Raw genomic sequence first — 21,181 nt, 5'->3', positions numbered from 1 at the left:
AAACACAAGTGACCCAGCGTAAATAATATGACATGAAGAGAATTCCCCTGGAGCTCCATTTTGGCGATTTAGTTTTGCGCGATTATCACACTCTGAACGACTCCAGCAGAAAAAAGCAGCAACGCTGGCAGCGCGAAAGACGGGACAATAAACGATCGTGCAGTGAATCGGCTGCAATGATTGCCGCCTTCAGGGCAGCCAGAATAGATGGTCCCAGCGGGCATTGCCCGTGGAAACTAGCTAGTGGTCCACCGCGGGAACTGAACTCCAACGTTGTTATATTTACATATCAAGGAAATGTGATTCTTAGCTTATGGAGCCGCTGGCCGAACAGTTGCAGGTGAAGAACGAGGAAAAAGAAGAACGGGTGAAGCAGGCACCAGGGCTTGGATGTATGATGTTTTCTGAGTAAAACGAGTCTCAACTGTTACAAACTTGTGGGTTATTCCATTACACTGCATCAATTTAACTGCAGCCACGAGTGCTTGGCGACTAGAGTCTGGTATTTTTGTAATGCCATCAGGCATCGGGGGAACAATGGATTAATTGACCTGAAATCCTGAGGTTATTGTTTTTACGCAAGAAATCAACCACACGACGGAATACCCGGAGAAAAGTTTCCTTTCATATGGACGCACAAATAAAATAAGCGCGCCTGTGCCTTCGCGCACCTGAAGCACCGATCGAGAGAAACACAAGCGCACTTCTCTTGATGATGGAGAATAAGATGAAGATGGAAATAAAATAGGAATAATATCGTTATTTAAATTAACTCAGTTTTACTAGCCTGATTGAATACATACATTAAAGGCGAAAAAAAAGCTAAAACATATATTTTTTACCGGTTTTATCGTTTTAATTTTTCCATATGCATATTAATTTGAAATTAAATCGAATTATTACAAGCGAGAAACATTCGAATCAAACTTAACTTGTTCAGCCTCATTCAGGTTATTTACTTATGCGTCGATGATACATTTTTTCTCTTTTTCCTTGAGGAGAGTATAAATGCGTAATTTTAGACAAACCCTGAAGTCGGGGGGAAAGACGAAAGACAACACAACACAGTGCATCTTAAAACTATATTTGTTGTGTTGTCCTTCGCCTTTTACTTACTGCCGGGGTTTTGTCTAAAAATGTGTCTAATATTATTTTAAACCTTCACCAGCTCTTTTGCGCTCTTGTTTTTTTTTTATAAATATTATTTTTTTTATTAAACTATGTGGAGTGATTTTACTATTTGTTCAAAGCTAGGTACTGCAGCACAGCGCGCCGTGACCTTGCTTGTCAGGAAAAACAGTTCAGATAGTATATTCAAATGGGATGTTTCTAAACAAAATAAAAACCTTTAACTTCTGGCTAAACAAAAAACGGGCGCGTACTAACCAGGACATCTCGTACTAGCAATGTACGTGAAAAAAAGTAATAATTTGTTTTTGATTTGTCAGGCGGATGTTGCTTAGCCTCAGTTGTGTTTGGTGCATGACATGCAGATGAAAAATAAAGACAGTACGATGCAACCGCTATTGTCGTAGGAAAGATCAGTCGCCTGAGGCGTTGCTGGGCTTGTCAAGTTCGAGAAGCGGCCATTTTGAACGCGAAGGGGGAAGAGGTGGGGAGGGGTGAGGGGTAGGTCGCTCCAAAAATGCAAGTTTATCTTCTCCTCGTGTTTCGGAGCGGGTCCCACGGAGCGGATTTCGGCCCCCCTCGCGGATTTCGGAAAGCGCTCCGGATCTACGAATGAATTCAGCATTAGTGCTTTTGAAAGAACCACCTACAAGTGGCTATTATTGGCTATAAGCATTTATTCTTTATTAATTGACTCGAAAGGGCTACAAATGGCCATTAGTGACTAGTGTTGATAGATATGGGCTTTTTTGTGTCTAATTACTGGAACGGCCTTTAGTGGCTATTATTGGCTATTAGAATCGATTTCTGACCAGATTGGATTCCAATGGCTAGCAATAGCTATAAGCGAGTATAATTGACAATTCTGTCATTTCACCTTTTATGGACGAAACTGGCTACAAGGGGCTAATATTGGCTATAAGCATTTACTCATTATTACGACCTATTCGTCAGGGGCACACCGTACCCGTCAAGTGCAGTAAACTCTTTCCACTTTAGCACACAAAAGACTGGAGGGGAGAGAAGGAAGCTCCCCTCTCCCCTCCAGCCTTCCGTGTACCACGAACCACATTGCACAGCTGCTACCCTGGCCCAGACGAATTGGTCATTAGATTGGCTGTAAATAACTAGAAAGGCTATTAGTGGCTAGCCTTGATAGTTATGAACTATTTTTGTATTTTAATAACTGGAATGACCTTTAGTGGCTGTTGTTGGCTATTAGCATCTATTTTTGACCACATTGGCTTCGAATGGCTAGCAATAGCAATTAGCGAGTATAAATGACAATTCTGTTTTATATCAGTGTTTATGGACGAAACTGGCTACAAGTGCCTAATATTGGCTATAAGCATTTATTCTTTATTAAATTGGCTTGAAATAGCTACAAATGGCTATTAGTGGCTGGTGTTGATAGTGTTGCGCAATGTTAGTGTTTGCTTACCGGAATGGCTCTGATTGGCTATTGTTGGCCACTGTCATCGATTTCTGACCAGGTTGGCTTCAAGTGGCTAGCAATAGCTATTAGCAAGTATAATTGACAATTATGCGCTATTTCAGTGCTTGTGAATGAAAATGGCTACACGTGGCAATTTTTTGCTACGCAGGTTTATTTTTATTACGTTGGATTGAAATGGCTACAAATGGCAACTAGTGACTCATGGTGATAGGTATGGGCTAGTTTTGTGTTAACGAACTTAAATGCAATCTGTCCAGAAATAAAGCTATTCCAGTTAGCAAACAAAAGAATTGCTTATAAATATCGAAACTAGTCACTAATAGCCATTTCTAGCCACTCTAACAAAAATAAATGCTTATAACCAATAAAAGCCACTTGTAGCCAGTTGTGTCCATAAACACTGAAATAGCACACAATTGCCAATTATACTCTCTAAAGCCATTGCAAGCCATTGGAAGCTAATCTGACCAAAAATAGATGCTAAAATCAACGATAGCCACTAAAAGCCATTCCAGTTAGTAAACACAGAATTGCTTATAAATAGCAACAATAGTCACTACTAGCCATATCAAGCCAATCTAATAAAGTATAGATTCTTATAGTCAATAATAGCCACGTGTAGCCAGTTTCGTACATAAAGACTGATATAGCACATAATTGTCAATTATGCTTGCTAATAAATAGTCATTGCTGTCCACTTGAAGCCAATTTGGTCAGATATAGATGATAATAGCCAATAAAAGCCATTCCGGTTAGTAAACATTAGCATTGCTCATAGCTTTTGAGACTAGAAACTAATAGCCATTTGTACCTATTTCAAGCCAGTGTAATAAAGAAGAAATGCTTATAGCGATTAATAGCCACTTTGCAGCCAGTTTTGTTCGTAAACACTGAAATCGCCGATAATTATCAATTATACTTGCTAACATCCACTGCGAGTCATTAGAAGCCAATCTGGCCAGAAATAGATGCTAAAAGCCAACAATAGCCACTGAAAGCCATTCCAGTTAGTTAACAGAAAAATCGCTTATAAATATAAACACCAGTCTTTATTAGCCATTTCTAGCTATCTTAAGCCAATCTAATAAATAATAAATGCTTCTATCCAGTAATAGCCACTTGTATGCAGCTTCAATCATAAACACTGAAATAGCACAGTATTTTTTATTATACTCGTCAACAGCTACTGCTAGCCATTTGATGCCAACCTGGTAAAAATAGATAATAGCCAAAAATAGCCACATGAAGCCCTTCCAGTTTGTTTACAAAGAAATAGCTGCTAATTACTAATACTGGGCACTTACAGCCATTTGTAGCCAATTCAAGCCTACTAGGTCAGGAACAGATGCTTATAGCCCAAAATAGTCAATCCACGCCAACCAAGTCAAGAATAGATGCCTATAGCCAATGTTATCCAGGTGAAGCCATTCAAATCTATATACACTCCAATTCCATAAATGGTAAATAATAGTTGGTGATAGCTATGTATAGCCATTTCAAGCCAATCTAATAAAAATTGATGCCTATAGATAATAATAGCAATTTTAAGTCATTTTCATTCATAAACACCAAAAACAGCACAGAATTTTCAAGTAAATTTTCGAATAGCAATTTGTAGCCAATCTGGGGAAAAATAGATGCCAGTAGCCAAAAAGAGCCACATGAAGCCATTCATGCTTGTACATACTAAAATAGCTAATAATTATCAACACTAGTCACTTATCACTATTTGTACTCATATTAAGCCAGCCAGGTCAATGACAGATGTTTATAGTCAGTAATAGCCTACTAAAGCCAACCAAGTCAAGAATAGCTGCCTATGGCCAATAATAACTAATTGAAGTTATTCAAATTTATACACAGTCCAATTGCTTAAAATGTAAATATTGCCGCGCGCCGAGTAGGCAGCGCGGCCGTGGCCTAGCGGTTATCGCGCTTGCCTCCCGCGCAAAGGGCCAGGGTTCGATTCCTGTCCCCCGGCTACACATTTTTGTTGACACCGTAATGTGATGTTCTGGTGAATTCGAGAACGGCCTTGCTGATTCTAGGTTAGAATGTTCTACGCGCCGAACCGCCGAATGCTCCAGAAGCCCACTCGTGTACAAAAGCGGCTCCGCGTGGCAAGCCGGAGTCAGTCTCGCCCCTGCGCTCGATCCTGCGGTTTCGCCGACATCGGCGCCCGCGACGCTCTACTGTTTTCTTCTGTTTCCTTTTGTTTTGGGCACAAGTTCGCCCCATTAAACGTTTAGTCTCTTCAGTTATCTTTGCCTCATCAATTGTCATTCGTGACATTTTGGTGGAGGTGCAGGGTACCGCATGCCCGTCCAGCGTTCCCCTCCAAGGGCCCGCATTGCAAGTCCGATTCCCGGCTCGGTGAGAAGACCACTCAACGCGGAACCTGAAACTCGGACCAGCCGCCGCACCAAGGGAGAGGATCCTGAGTACGGTTTGCAGCTGTACAAGCCCAAGCCGAAGAAGACGTCGATGGCCAACCAGTCACAAGCCCCCGACGCTTCTCCTCTCATCTTCATTCCCGTCGCACGCGGACGGCTGCCCACTTCCAGGGTGAACTCTACGAAGACGTTGAGGATTGGATTGACCAGTACGAACGTGCCGCCCGCCGCATTGGCTGGACCGACGAGCAGCATCTGCAAAACGCGTATGTTTCGCTCGAAGGGACTGCCAGGTACTGGTATGAAAATCACGAGCCTTCTTTGACATCGCGGGGTATTTTCAAGAGCCAGCTGAAGGCAACATTCCTCAACCAACACCGCCGAGAGAGCGCCGAAGACCTACTTCGAACACAAACCCAGGGCCCCAACAAGAGCGTCACCGGCTTCGTGGAGGACGTTCTGCGCCTGAGTGCCCGCGCCGACCCTCAGGCTACGGAAGAAAAAAAGGTTCGAATCCTCATGCGGGGCGTGAGAGACAGCATCTTCGGCGGCCTTGTTCGTAGCCCACCGGCAGCAGTCGAAGATTTTGTCACTGAGGCGACGAACATCGACCGTGCCCTGCAAGCCCGAGCCAGCCACTACCATCGACCACCCAGCCTCGCTGCCCTCGCGCGGTCTAGCTGCGATCTTACCTCCAGTATCCCGGGCATCCGCGAGGTCACTCGAGACGTTGTCCGGGAGAAGCTCCGGAAGATGCTGCCTGCTTCCGACCAGCCCGTTTCGCTGTCGATAGCCGAAGTGGTGCGCGAAAAAGGTCAGCGGAAAATTCAACCGGAGGCTCCTGCCAGCGTAGCTGCACCCGAGGAGCCCACCCTGACCTACGCCTCAGTGGCCCGACGGCCACCGCCTCCTCCTCGAGCCTATGTTGCGCCGCCCCGACGTCAGTCTCCTGCGCCGCAGCACGACCGCCGACGCAACGACCAGGTTCAGTACGCCGCCCAAGAGCCCCGCGCAGCTCGGTAGGCCGACGTGTGACGAACGCCCGACCGACGCCCTCTGTTCTTCCATTGCGGGGAAGCAAACCACACCTACCGCCAACGCCCATACCGACGACTCGTGCTGCGGGGGTTCCACCCGAATGACCCACGCCCCCGTTATGGTGAACGCCCTCGGGAGATCGACGAGTACCTGCGACGACCTCAGTCCCTAGAGCCTGCGTCCCGCCAACAGTTCCGATCGCCGTCGCCACGACGTCCAGCTTCGCCGATGCACCGACCCCGACGTTAAAGCCTGTCACCCCTCGATCCTCGCCACGGAAACTAGGCGCGGCAACCCCTGGAGGTGGAGTTGCCGAAGACGACCGACGGCAAGATCGAAACGACGCACCTGCAGCGGTGTCCAATAACCTAGACGTCGTCATCGACGGCCACGACACATCAGCACTCATGGACACCGGAACAGACTACTCAGTTTTGAGTAAGAGGCTCTCCCGCCGCCTTCGGAAACTCACGACGCCGTGGGATGGACCTCAAATACGTACCGCCGAAGGGCACCTCATCACACTGGTCGGGAGATGCGCTGCGCGAGTCGAGATCCACGGTGAGACGTGCCCTGTGAATTTGTCGTTCTGCAAGACTGTTCGAGGGGCGTTATCCTCGGAATGGACTTCCTCTGCGACTATGGCGCCGTCATCGACCTTGGAGCAAACCGGTTGACGCTGCGAAAACCTGTTCCACCACCGGAGGGACCCAGAGCGACGTCATCTGCGGTCCGAGTCCTCGCAAGCCACGTGAACTTACCGCCGCGGTCGAGTGTTTTCGTACCCGTCGGGATCACCGAAGCTTTCTGCGGTGAAGTTCTGCTCGTAGGAAGCCTCCAGTTGCTTCTTGGAAGAGGAATAGGCGTCGCAAGAGGAGTTGCTGAACTTCAGGATGGCCGCACTCTGGTCCTCGTGACGAACTTCCGATATGAAAAGGTACAGCCTTGGGCCAGGTTGAGGAACTCCGAAACTCCGCCGAAGTCGCCACCATTACTGGCGAGTCCTCGCCACCTCAGCAAGAGAGTACGTTGCCAGCGCAGCTCGACGTTGACCCTAAACTTCCGGGCCCGGAACGACGACAGCTGATTAATATTCGCACCGAATACCGCGACTGCTTTGCGACGTCGTCGAAGGTGCGCCAAACCGTCGTAGCGAAGCACTGCATCGTTATCGAGGATGACGCGCGCCCTGTGCATCGATCGCCGTACAGAGTATCCGCTAAAGAAAGGGAGCTGATTCAGGAGCAAGTTCAAGAGATGTTGAACATCGACATAATCCAGCCTTCAAGCAGTCCGTGGGCGTCTCCAGTAGTGCTGGTGAAGAAGAAGAACGGAACGTTAAGGTTCTGTGTGGACTACCGGCAGCTGAACGCGGTGACGAAGAAAGACGTCTACCCACTCCCCCGCATCGACGACACTCTAAACCGGCTGCGCCACTCTCGACATTTTTCATCGATAGACCTGAAGAGCGGCTACTGGCAGATCGAAGTCGACGAACGGGACCGAGAGAAGACAGCATTCGTCATGCCGGATGGACTCTACGAGTTCAAGGTGATGCCCTTCGGACTATGCACGGCGCCAACAACTTTCCAGCGTGTCATGGACACAGTACTGGCAGGACTGAAGTGGCAGAGCTGTCTCGTATACCTCGACGACGTCATAGTTTTTTCCAGCGGCTTCGACGAGCACTTGAAACGACTCCGATTTGTTCTCGAAGCCATCCGAACCGCCGGACTCACCCTGAAGCCGTCAAAGTGTCGGTTTGCCTATGACGAACTGGAGTTCCTAGACCACGTGGTTCGTAAAGAAGGTGTCCGGCTAAACCCTGAGAAGACTCGCGCGGTCGCGTCATTTCCAGCACCGACAGACAAGAAGGGCGTGCGAAGATTCCTTGGACTCTGTGCCTGCTACCGACGCTTCGTTCGGGATTTCGCAAGGATTTCCGCACCGCTCACAAAACTCACGAAGGACGCCGAGAAGTTCGAATGGGCCGAGGACCAGCAGCAGACATTAGACGAGCTGAAGCGAAGATTCCAAACTCCTCCTGTCCTTGGACACTTTGATCAGGATGCTGAAACCGAGATTCACACGGACGCTAGTAATGCAGGACTTGGAGCGGTACCAGTTCAAGTGCATGAGGGCATCGAGCGAGTCATCGCCTACGCAAGTCGGACGCTGTTCAAATCGGAGAGACATTACTCCACGACTGAAAGAGAATGTCTTGCGGTCGAATGGGCAATCTCGAAGTTCCGCCCGTACCTGTTCGGGAGTCCGTTCCGCGTAGTCACGGACCACCACTCGCTCTGCTGGCTTTCGAGCCTTAAGGACCCGTTAGGACGCCTCGCTCAATCGAGCCTCCGACTACAAGAGTTCAACATGACTGTGGTTTACAAGTCAGGACGCAAGCACAGCGACGCTGACTGCCTGTCCAGGGCCCCTGTCGAAACACCTTCCGGCAGCAGTGACGACGGTGACGACGAATGCTTCCTAGGAGCATTGAAGACCGACGACATGGCTCGACGTCAACGACACATCCGGAGCTGCGCGCCTTAATTGAGCAGCTGGAAGGGTGCGGGGGTACCGTACCACGCATTTTCTCACGAGCCCTGCCGAAATTGCCATTCGACAACGTGTACTCTACAAAGAGAACTTCGGGGACAACAACTCGTCGCGGCTGCTGGTAATCCCGACCGACCTTCGGGAGGAGATCTTTCAAGCATGTTACGACGACCCGACGTCCGGACACCTTGGTTACAGCCGGACGCTGGCCCGTATTCGTGAAAAGTATTACTGGCCCAAGCTCCCCAAAACTGTCCACCTCTACACCCGATCATGCCACGAGTGCCAGCGAGGCAAGAAACCGCCGAAAAAGCCGGCAGGTCTCCTGCAGTGAATCGCCCCGCCAACTGCACCATTCCAGCAGATCGGAATGGTGCAGTTGGTCCTTTTGGTCCTTGGTACTTGGTCCTTTTCCGCCTTCGACGTCGGCGAACCGTTGGATAATCGTTGCCACCGATTTTCTCACCCGGTACGCAGAAACCAAAGCCCTTCGTTCGGGGACAGTTGTTGAAGTCGCCAAGTTTTTCATCGAGTCCATCGTACTTCGGCACGGCGCTCCCGAAGTTCTGATTACAGATCGCGGATTTTCGTTCATGGTACAGCTGACGCAAGAGATCCTTCGTCTCAGTGGCACCGGCCATCGTCGAACCACTGCATACCACCCGCAGACCAACGGGCTGACCGAGCGACTCAACAAGACAATCGCCGACATGATCTCTATGTACGTCGACGTAGAGCACAAGACGTGGGACGAGGTGTTGCCGTACGTCACGTTCGCCTACAATACAGCGGTTCAAGAGACCACTGGGCTCACACCTTTCCAGCTGGTACACGGTCGGAAGGTAACGACCATGCTGGACGCGATGCTGCCCCATGAGCCAGCTGACAATTAGAGCGACGACGCCCCGGTGGTTGCTCAACAGGCCGAAGAAGTCCGCCAGCTCGCCCGACTCCTGATTCAAGACCAGCAACGTGTCGACGTGGGCCGCAACGACCTCCGTCGCAGAGATGTCCACTTCCAGCCCGGAGACAGGGTGTGGGTGTGGACGCCCATCCGTCGCCGCGGCCTCAGTGAGAAACTTTTTAAACGGTACTTTGGGCCATACAAGGTACTTCGTCGTCTCGGGGAGCTGAACTACGAGGTAATGCCCGACGGAACAAGAACATCATCACGCCGCCCACCACGTCCTGAAGTCGTCCACGTCGTGCGCCTGTACGTCGTCCACGTCGTGCGCCTGTACGTCGTCCACGTCGTGCGCCTGCACTACGCTCGATAGGACTGTGGACCTTATGCGTTTCACATGACTCTTTAGTTTGCCAATCTTTTTATGTGATTTGTTTAGTTTTTTGTTGCATCGGGGCGATGCACGTTTAAGGGGTGAGTAATGCCGTGCGCCAAGTAGGCAGCGCGGCCGTGGCCTAGCGGTTATCGCGCTTGCCTCCCGCGCGAAGGGCAAGGATTCGATTCCTGGCCCCGGCTAAACATTTTTGTTGACACTGTAATGTGATGTTCAGGTGAATTCAAAAACTGCCTTGCTGATTCGAGGTTAGAATGTTCTACGCGCCAAACCTTGTACGCCGAATGCTCCAGAAGCCGACGCGTGTACTAAAACGGCTCCGCGTGGCAAGCCGGATTCATTCTCGCCCCTGCGCTCGATCCTGCGGTTTTGCCGACATCGACGCCCGCGACGGTCTACTGTTTTCTTCTGTTTCCTTATGTTTTGGGCACAAGTTCGCCCCATTAAACGTTTAGTCTCTTCAGATATCTTTGCCTCATCAATTGTCATTCGTGACAATATTAGTTGCTGATATCCGCGTATAGCCATTTCGAGCCACTCTAATAAAAAAAGATTCCTATAGCAATAATAGCCATTTGAAGTCACTGTCGTCGATAAACACCGAAAAAGTACAAAATTGTCAGCTATACTCACAAAGGCCCATTCGTAGTCATTTGAAGCCAATCTAGTGAAAAATAAATGCCGAAATCAAAGAAGTGCAACATGAAGCCATTCATGTTTGTAGACAGGTAAAACAAATAATTATCAATACTAATCACTTACAGCCGTTTGTAGCCAATGAAAGCCAACAAGGTCAGGAATAGTTGCCTACAGTCAATATTAAACAAAATCAATCCAACCAAGTCAGGAATAGATGCCTATAGTCAAAAACAGCCAGTTCAAGTTAATCAAATCTATACACACTCCAATTGCATAAATTGTCATTAATAGTCACTGATAGACATGTATAGCGAATTCAATCCGATTTAACCAAGAGCTGCCCATAGCTAGTATTAGCCTCTTGAATTTATTCATTTTCAAAAGGTCATGATCGCTCTTTCACAAAATAGTCACTAATCTTCATCCTGTAGCGATTTAAATCGATTTTGTTAAGAGGGGTTGCTATGGCCAACGATAGCAACTTGAAGCCATTTTTATTCATAACTATAGAAATAGCAGAATATTGCGACCAATTAGCACTAATAGCTATTTTTTGCCAATTCGAGGCAACCAGGTCAATAACAGATGCTTATAGCCATTAACACCCAAATGAAGTGAATCAAATCTATGAACAGGCCAAGTGCATAAGATGTCAATATTAGCGACTGAAAGTCATGTATAGCCACTTCAAGCCAATCTGACCAAGAACATAGTCCAATAGCCAATAATATCCACTCAAAATTAATCCCACCCCTGAAACACAAATGCCTCAGAAGTGTGAATAATATTCGCTAATAGTTATTCATAAAGAAGTGAAATTGTTCTGGTCAAAGGAATAGTTCCCGAAAACCAATATAAGCCACATGAAGCCAGTCTCAACGTTAAGAACATGAATATCCCAATATACAATTGAATTATGGAATAAACTTCCAAGTGAAATAGCAAATCTTGATTCTTTTTCCATTTTTTCAAATGCCTTAGATGCGGTTTTTGAGTGTTAAAATGTTCTACTTGCTGTGTTTTTGAATTGTATAAGGAGACGATGTTTTGTATTAAGTGATATTGCTTTGTTAGAAGTTAAGCTATTGTTATGGTTGTGTGCGCTAGACGAAGAGTGTGTGCACACAAGTATTGTTGTTTTAATTTGTATCAGAGACAAATGTGCCCATATTTCTGTATCATCCACTCCTGCTTTGGCCCTAAAAGGGCTGGCAGTATTGATAAATAATACAGGGTGAAACAAGGAGACGCCAGGCTCTTTAAATCGACCGGAATATTCGGTTTCTTAACCTATCGCGCTACGACTTTGTGAAGCGTTGCCCACAGATCGTGCTTTTTTTTTTTTTTTTTGTAAAATTTGCGAAGAGCGATTTTACCTGCGGAAAAAGTAAAGAAAGAAAAAGGCTTGGCTCCTATGGAAACGCAGCGACGCCACCGGTCTGCATACAACACGGCGCCGTTTCGCACGAGAGACAAGAGATGGCTCAACAAACGCCGCCAACGAACGAGCATACGGCGCCGAGAGCAGGTCTTTTTGGCAGACGATCTTTTCGACTCAAAAGCGGCGCGCGTTCCGCAGGCCGCGACAGTCACAGAAACAAAAAAAGACAGGTGCGGTAACAGCAAGGAATTGCAGTTCCTTGTCTGCACAAGGGCCGGCTCTCAGCGTCGTCTGCTCCTTCGTTGGCGGCAGTTGGCGTCGCGACCGCTTGCGCCATCTCTTGTCTCCCGTGCGAAACGGCGCCGTGTTGTTTGCAGACCGGTGGCGTCGCTGCGTTTCCATAAGAGCTAAGCCTTTTTCTTTCTTTACTTCTTCCTCAGGTAAGTTCGCTCTTCGCAAATTTTACAAATAAAATGCACCATCTGTGGGCAACGCTGCACAAAGTCGTAGGGCGATAGGTTAAGAAACCGAATTTTCCGGTTGATTTAAAGAGCCTGGCGTCTACATGTTTCACACTGTAGTTACATTTTAGCTAATAATAACGACTTGAAGTGTCCCTAACATATAAATAGTCAAATAACTAGAAATAATGGCAAATGGCCTGGAATAGGTATTTAACTACACAGGGTCCATATGAAAACAAAGTTTACTGATTTGAATATAAACTTTCTAGAACACATCAATTTGTACAAAAGAACCATAAACAAGTGTTTCTTAATCTTAACCTTTAGCTATGTACTTTTTAACGATAGTGTAGAGGGGAAAGACAGTGGAGCACATGACTGATATCAATTTCATTTTCGGCACCGAGTTGACCACTCCACGCTAAGAGATGGTACCACTTCTGTCTCTCCCGCCAATCATATGGTAATATTGGTTGAGTTCCCTGTATTAGTCTCAACGGTATTTGGCAGGAGTGTCCCCGATTCCACGATGAACGACATCAGCGCTGCTGCCGAGACTAACTGGCGCTAACGAAAGGCCGACGTATAAAAAACAGAGGATTGGCGACCCATGTCTTCTTTCACTTGGGTGAAGCTGACCACATTTACTGTCCAGACCCCTATCGAAAGTAGGGCTGTGCGAGTTCAGCTTGAACGACCCGCGCCCAATATACGGCAAACACCCTCGCGACATCGAGGAGTGCCTCCAACGTTTGCCATCCTCAGCGCCGCCTCTTTGTCATGAATCCCGCTCACTATTGCTAACACGTTGAGTGTCTCTGCCGCCCCGACCCCGCCAAGGGAGCCTGTCTCCCGTGCGTCGCCGGGAAAACTAACTGCGGCTACGCCTGGAGGGGGCCTTGCCGAAGAGGGCCGAAGAACCTAGCGTAGTTATTGAGGGATACGACGCGTCGGCACTTGTAGACACCGGAGCAGCCAACTCGTTCTTGAGACGGAAGCTCAATCACTGCCTTCGCTAAGTGACGACGCCGTGGGATGTCCCGCAAATTCAAACCGCCTCAGTCCACCTGATAACGCTGACCGGAAGGTGCACTGCTGGTGTCGAAATGTTTTGTGAGACGTGTCCTGTGAAATTCGTAATTCTACGAAAGTGCGTCAGAGGAGCCACTCTCGGCTTGGACCTCTTGTGCGAATACGGCGACGTCGCCGACCTTGAAGAGAACAGATTGATGCTGCGGACACCTGTTATGCCTATAGAAAAACTCCAAACAACGTCAGTCGACGTTAGAATTGCGGCCGACCACGGAAACCTGCCACCCCGATCAAGTGTTGGCGTACCCGTTGGGACCGATGCAGCTACCTGAGGCGAAGTTGTTCTGGATGCCAACGTTCAGTTCCTCCTAGAAAGAAGAATAGGCTTTGGAAGTGGAGTAACTGAAGTTAAGGATGGGCGCACCATGGTACTCGTGACGAACGTCCGACAAGAAACGCCACACCTCACGAAAGATGTCGCTGTGGGCCACGTCAATGAACTCCTGAACTCCGCCGTAATCGCCTCGATTACTGAAGACTCCTCGTCACCTCAGCAAGACAGTACATCACCTGCGCAGCTCGCCTTGACCCCAAGATTTCGTGCCCGAAGCGGCGGCAGGTGATTAACTTTATCGCTTTATACTGCGACTGCTTTGCGAAGTCGTTCGAGGTGCGCAACATCGCCGTTGCAAATCACCCGTTTTTTACCGAGGGCAAAGCGGGTTCTGTGCAGCAATCGCCGTACATAGTCTCTGTTAAAGAAAGGGAGGGGATCCAGCAGCAAGTTCCAGGGGTGCTGAAAGACGGCATAATTTAACCTTCAAGCAGTCCGTCGGCCTCTCCAGTCGTACTGCTTAAGAAGGATGAAACGCTTTGGTTCTGCGTGGACTTCCGGCAGCTGAACGCAATGACAAAGAACGACATCTATTCACTGTCCCGCATGGACGACACGCTAGACGGAATGGGCCACTCTCAATATGTTTTGTGTCAATAGACCTGAAGAGCGGCTCTTGACAGACCGAAGTAGACAGACAAGACCAAGAGAAGACAGCCTTCATTACGCCGGATGGACTGTACGAGTTCAAGGTGAATCCCTTCGAAATAAGGACAGCCGCAGCAACTTTCCAGAGTGTCATGGACGCCGTTCTGGAAGGTATAATATAGCAGGGGTGAATCGTTCACCCCTTCGACGTCGTCGTGTTTTCAAGCGACTTCGACAAGCACTTACGACGACAACGAGTTGCTGTCCAAGCCAGACATACCTCGAGACTCACCCTCATGCAATCAAAGTGTCTTTGTCTCTGACGAACTGAAGCTCCAAGGCCGTGTAGGTAGTAACAAAGACGTCCGCACAGACCCACCGAAGACTCGCGCCGTCACGGAATTTCCAGAGAGGACAGACGAGAAGGCCGTGCGAAGATTCCTTGGAGACTGTTCCTAGTATCCCCGCTTCGTTCGGGATTTCGCTAATGTTTCCGCACCATTCACACACCTCTCAAAGAAAAATAAGTAGTTCGAATGGGCCAAGGAGCAGCAGCAGGCATTCGACGAGCTGAAACGAAGACTCCAGTCTCCTAATCTTCTTGAACACAATGTGATCAGTATGCGCAAACCGGGATTCACACGGACGCTGGTAACGCAGGACATGGAGCGCTGCTGGTTTAAGTGCATGCAGGAACCGAGAGAGTCCTCACCTACGCAAGTCGTACACTTTCCAAGGCGAAGGGAAATTACTCCACGACTTTGAAAAATAATGTCTTGCGGCAATGTGGGCAGTCATGAAGTTTTGCCCGTACTTGTACGGGATCCAGTTTCGCGTACTCAAAGACCACTATTCGTTCTGCTGGCTTGGGAAGTTACAGGACCCTTGAGATAGCATCGCCCGATGGAGTCTTTGACTAAAAGAGTTAACATCAATGTGGTGTACAATAACGAGCTGTTCCTAGGCGCAGTGAACACCGATGACATTTCACATCAACAAGGCAATCCTGAACTGCAAGTACTAAGTGAGCATCTGTTACTGGGCGTAAGTAACATGTCACGTGTTTTCACACGTACCCTGCCGACCTTCGCCAATCGACAAGCATTACTATACAAATAGAAGTTCGGGGACAACAATTCGGCGTGACTGCTGGAAATTCCGATAGACCTTCAACAGAAGATCTTTTAAGCATGTCACGACGACCCGACGTCCGGACGCATTTATTACCTTTGGGTACTGTCCAGTATTCGAGAAAAGTACGATTAGCCCAAGCTTCCCAAAAACGTCCACCTCCACACACAATCAAGAAACCGACGACAAGGCCGGCAGGTGTCCTGCAGCCAATTCCTCCGCCAACTGCACTGTTCCAGAAGATCGGAATGAACCTACTTAGTCTGTTTACCGGAGTCGACCATGGAAAACAGGTAAAAATTGTAGCCACTGATTATCTAACTCAATACGCCGACACAAAAGCCCTGCCGTCGGCGACTGGTGTGGAAATCGCCTAGTTATTTGTCGAATCCATCGATTTAAGACATTGCCCTCCTCAAGTCTTCATTGCAAATCGGGGGCCTTCGTTCTTGGGGCAGCTGAACAAGGAGATACTTCGTCTAGGCCACACCGAAGACCGTCAAACCACGGCAGACCATACGCAGACCAACAGACTGACAGAGCTACTCATCAAGACCATCGGCCACATGATGACTACGTACGTCGGCGTTGAGCACATGACATGGGATGAAGTTTTGCCGTACGTGACGTTTGTTTTTAACGCTGCAGCTCAAGAGACGACTGGAATGACAGCATTCCAATCGGTGCATGCAAAATTGGTGAAAACGATGCTTGGCGCAACACTACCCCACGACCCAACAGACGACGGAACCGATGACGCCCACTTGATAATCCAACGAGTAGAGCAGGTACGCCAGCTCACGCGCTCGTGGATCCATGACTAATAACATGTTAACGCGGGACGATACAACCTTTGTCGTTGAGACGTCCACTTTCAGCCCGGAGTGTGGGCATGGACACCCTTTCGCCAGCGCGGTCTCAGCAAGGAGCTGCTAAAACGGTACTTCGGATTGTACAAGTTGCTTCGCCGCCTAGGGAACCTGAACTGCGAGGTGACAGCAGACAAAACCTGACCTTCATCACGCCGCTCTCCACGACCAAAGTCGCCTACGTCGTGCGCCACAAGTGGTACTACGTTCGATAGGAATGTGAACGGTGTTTCCGTACTACGCTGGATACGACTGTGTTTCGCGATTTTTTCGTTTGTTTTTCTGACTTGTTTTCCTGTTACGCTGCATCAAGATGATGCACTTTTAAAAGGGGAGAGTAATGCCACGAGTGTCACCGAGCGAGTGTGTGCGTGACCGAATGGTTACCGCGCTTGGCTATTGCGCTGACTTTAAGGGTTCGATTGCAAAGAGCAGACTTTTAATTTATTTAATATTTCAAGTTGGCGTTATCCTAAGTTCGAAAACCCTGTCGTCTATTTGATTTATATATGTTCTGGGTTCCGAGCGTTCTACAGCGAATGAATCCAGAACCCGAAGCGAGTACAAAGAGGGTTCCGCGTGGAGAGACAGATTTAGTCTCGCCCCAGTGCTCTATCCATGATGTGACGGCCGCCACCGACGCAACCAACGCTAGCCTTCTTTTTTTAGCACAATTTCATTCATTAATCTTTCAATTCGAAACAATATCCTTTTATGTTCCCGTCAATCGTGACAATATGAGTATAGGCTTGGCGATTGCGGCCCGATAACACAATCGAGTACCACTCTTAAGGTCGAAGTCTAATAGTCCCCCAAGTTTTTATGAATAATTTTGGAATAATTGACGCTTGCGTTATATTAAAAAAAAGATCGCCTTTATTTGGGCTTTAGATTTCGGCCAGCTGCCCGAGTGCTTATAGAGCTGTTGAAAACAAAGCGGATTCCGGGCTTGTTGGGAGTTTTGTTTTCTCGGTGAGCGTTCAATTTGTTTCCCAGTCGAAATCCTGTGCGTTTGGTATTCGTCTTACTTCGATATTTTTACAGTTCAAATTAGAGAAGGGCCTTGTTTAACTACCTGGCAGTCGTTTATTTTTTTTTTTACGAACATGGGGCTAAATACTATTCTGAATCGTTCAAGCAATAAAAAATGTTATAGTTTTTTGTTCAGTTGAATGAGTTTAATAAAACAAAATGCGTAATCTCACGGTGATGGCGAGTCCAAGAAAAGCAAATAAAATAATTAAAAATACTGCAATTTAGCTTACAAAGGTAGGTATTTTTTTCGATAAACGAATGCACAAAGAAACTATAATAGTTGCACGCATTGCACATTCATCAATAATGCGTTGTTCAAGACCTTATTGGGGCATTTGATCCTGGGATATCAGTGCAACCCGTATGGTCGCCATTTGTTTCATGGAATGATCAGTTTTTTTTTTTTTTTTTTTTTACCCGTCTATATTTTTGAGCCAAAATAAATCCCCTGGTCACGGGTAGCTCGATAAAACTATTCACCAAGTATCAAGGTTTTGTTACCCATACACAAGCGAAACGAGCGCACAGCTTTTCACCACTACCTCATCCGGCGCCGGTGCTTGGTGACATTAAAAAAAAAAATATTGTTTCTTATTTAAACACGCAAGAATAACAAAACCATTTCAAGAGCTCCCTGGAGTTCAGCATGATTAATAAGTCAATTGCAAGTACAGCGCCAAGGACGCTTATACTTCCGAGGCATGCTTTCAGTACGATGAGGCTCTATAGCGATCTTAGAACGAGAGGTTCAAAATGACGCTTTCGAAGCTTCGATGATGCGAATGACCCCAATCGCCAATATGGCATCTGAGACCAATCAACCAATCTCCTGGCGAGGTTTTCTCATTTGTATGTTTGTGGTTGTTTTTGTTTTGTTAGCAGGCAGGGAAGGCCATGGTGCTACTTTCCCAAATCCAATCAATTTAAGGCGCGCAACACTGAAGACCAGCGCTAATTGGCTACTCAGGTATATTTTTGTTTGCATTGTTTAATGGGTAGCTCGATCTTCTACAAGTGTGTTAAACCTTTAAAAGACCAAACATTTCTTTTTTTTTCATTTTTTATGAATAGTTTTTATCTGAAACTTGAACGTTCATAAAACCAGGTCTCTGCTCGTTATTTGAAATATGTAATGGATTACAATTACAAATTTCCGAGCCTCAAATGCAATGGATTACCGTTACAAATTACTTTCTCTGAAAAGTAACAGATTACTTTACTCGTTGCGTTACAAATTACTTTCACGTTAATTTTTCCGTGCACTTATCCAGAAAACAATAGAAACAATTTTTGATATTTTTCAAAAATGTCTGTAACACAACTTTTCATTTCTCATGGCAGTCCTTGTAAAAAAAAATATTGTAGATAATAGAAAGCCTGTAGGTGCACTCCGTCCACTTTTAAGCTAACAAGGCACTGAAAGCTTACATCTGCCATCCTGCTAGCTTACGGCCTCCGGAAATAATCCCTGGAATTGTGCAGACAAAGCTAGCGGTGCGCATGCTCAGTAGCAGCGTCTATCTCCGCTACAAGATTCGGAGCTAAAGACGCGATCTACGAAAGCTCCTTTTTGACTCGGTGTTTTACCTGTTATCCCAAGAAAAGAAATACTTGGCTATAACGTTACAATGTATCCTATAGCCAATGCAGAATGCAAATGTCCCAGCTTGCCTTGGTATGTTTCAGCAGATTAGAGTTTATTGTTTTTGCTGATGACAGTGTTTTACTTTTCTTAGCGAGCAAAGTATGCACTAAAACGCTAGATTTCAGTCCTCCTGAATAAACTGAATTTTGAAGATCTCATTAAGAGATGGCCATGGAGACGAGGGACACTCCATGATCGAAAACTCGACCAGTCAGAAAAAAAATGTGGCGGTTATGGGTTATCGATTGTTCGCTTCTCACTTTTCTACCAACATTCGTGGAGGCCAGGGGAGGGGAAAGCATAGAGAGCGAGAAAAGCGGTGGCCATTGGTCCCACATAACAAGAGAGGATCACATCACTTTAGGCGTTCTCTCTCCATCGCACTGTCAGCACTTCTTAAATGGCCTAACGCACCCCCCCCCCCTCCCCCCGGCCTCTTTATGTTGGCAGTTCACTATGTTAGGAGTGAACTCGACCACCATGCCCAGACAAGTGAACCAAAACAAGTGTCGTCCTAAACCCACAAAGACGATGCTCTTAGCCTCGCGGCTGGTGCTTTTCAGCTGTGCCTCAAGAACGTGCTATTATGAAGAGCGCAAATCAAAGACTAAAATAATTCGACACCCTCGCGCGAAGCTATATCGCCTGTTACGCGAGTTGTGAACCCACGAATCGAGGGGGTACGGACCCGCGTTTGATGTCTGTACAGGTGGCGGGAGACGTTGAGGAAGTTGGAAGGGGTGAAACGGTGTAAAAGACAAAAACAATTAAGCACGATGAGCTTTCTTCTCCCTCGAAGAAGAAAAACACGACGGAAGGCAACGGAAATACTATTCGGCGTTGTCTTACTTGATCTTTGTCTTCCGTATATTTGTACATGCCTTGCCCGTTTTCCTAGTTTTTCTAGTGACCGGTAATACAAAACATTGTGTTTTCCTTTCGGCTATTCTCCCCTTCCTGATGTTTTCTATTTTGTTGAACTTGCTCTTTTTATGCTGGTGACTGCTCTGCCCGTATTGCCACAGTTACTGTATTATGCTCTTATTTTTAAGAAGTAACCAGTAATTACACTAATCCGTTACCAATATTTTGTAACGCAATTGCATTACAAATTACTTCCGAAAAAAAAGTAACGCGGCATTTCCAACATGACTTTTAAAATTAAGAGCTTACGAGTAATCCGTTACTTGTGACGGATTACTTCCCAAGTCTGCATAAAATCAAAACCAAAATACGTTTTCCTTAACTCCTTTCACCTAAAATAACGGTATCATCCCGAACTTTCCTTTTATTTAAAAGGGGAAAAATAGCAGTGGTCGTGACATAGTACATTACAGGAAACGGAGGATTTTCCAGCCGTGTATGGGTAAGCTGGCCTAGCGTTCCGTATTCAGTGCTGCTGACGCAAAAACACCATGAAATAAGTTCTGATTTAGAATAAATGATCTTAGATTGGGATTTTGCTAATTAAATATCGCGTAGTCAGAAAACAAAAGACTAGTGGACGAGGAAGAGTGCCATAAAGAATGATTTTAGGTTCGAATATTCGAAATATAGCGTAGGATTTCTTACCTACTTTCCTTCCAATGCTCTCCTACTTTTTAATGTAATGCATCCATTGTACCCAGGCATTTTGGCCTAACGAAGCTCGCGTATTAGACACGAAAACCACGTGAATCGGACATGTGCGCTCGGAAACAATCAATCAGTCGAACTTTTCTTGGCTTCGCGCTCGTGGTCAATAACTGCCGTGATGTCACATATCATCACTCGCGTATGATAAGTTTAGTGGCGTGATTAAAAATGTCCAAAAAGCTTCGAGTCATCGTATATTGAAACAAACGCCGGTGAAGTTTCCGATCTCGCATGCCTCTTATTTATGGCGATGAAAGCGAAATCTGTCAAAGTAGACATTTGTTGTACATCAGCCACGAGGGCAAGAGTGCTGGCAGGGCTGTCGCAGTGGCTCAGTAAATATTAATGATTGCGTCAGACACACGGAGCGCGGTTGTTTAAGCTCGTTTACGCTCACATGTCTAGAGCGTTCGGTTCCGGTAAAATGATACTTGCGACCACGCGATATTTAACTTCTCGTTGAGCAGAAAAGCTAAGTAGAAGGAAGTTGAAAAAT

The sequence above is a fragment of the Ixodes scapularis genome, unplaced genomic scaffold (assembly GCF_016920785.2).
Source record: "Ixodes scapularis isolate PalLabHiFi unplaced genomic scaffold, ASM1692078v2 PGA_scaffold7__128_contigs__length_106722199, whole genome shotgun sequence".
NCBI classification, from domain to species: domain Eukaryota; kingdom Metazoa; phylum Arthropoda; class Arachnida; order Ixodida; family Ixodidae; genus Ixodes; species Ixodes scapularis.
Note: the sequence above shows the minus strand (reverse complement) of the source record.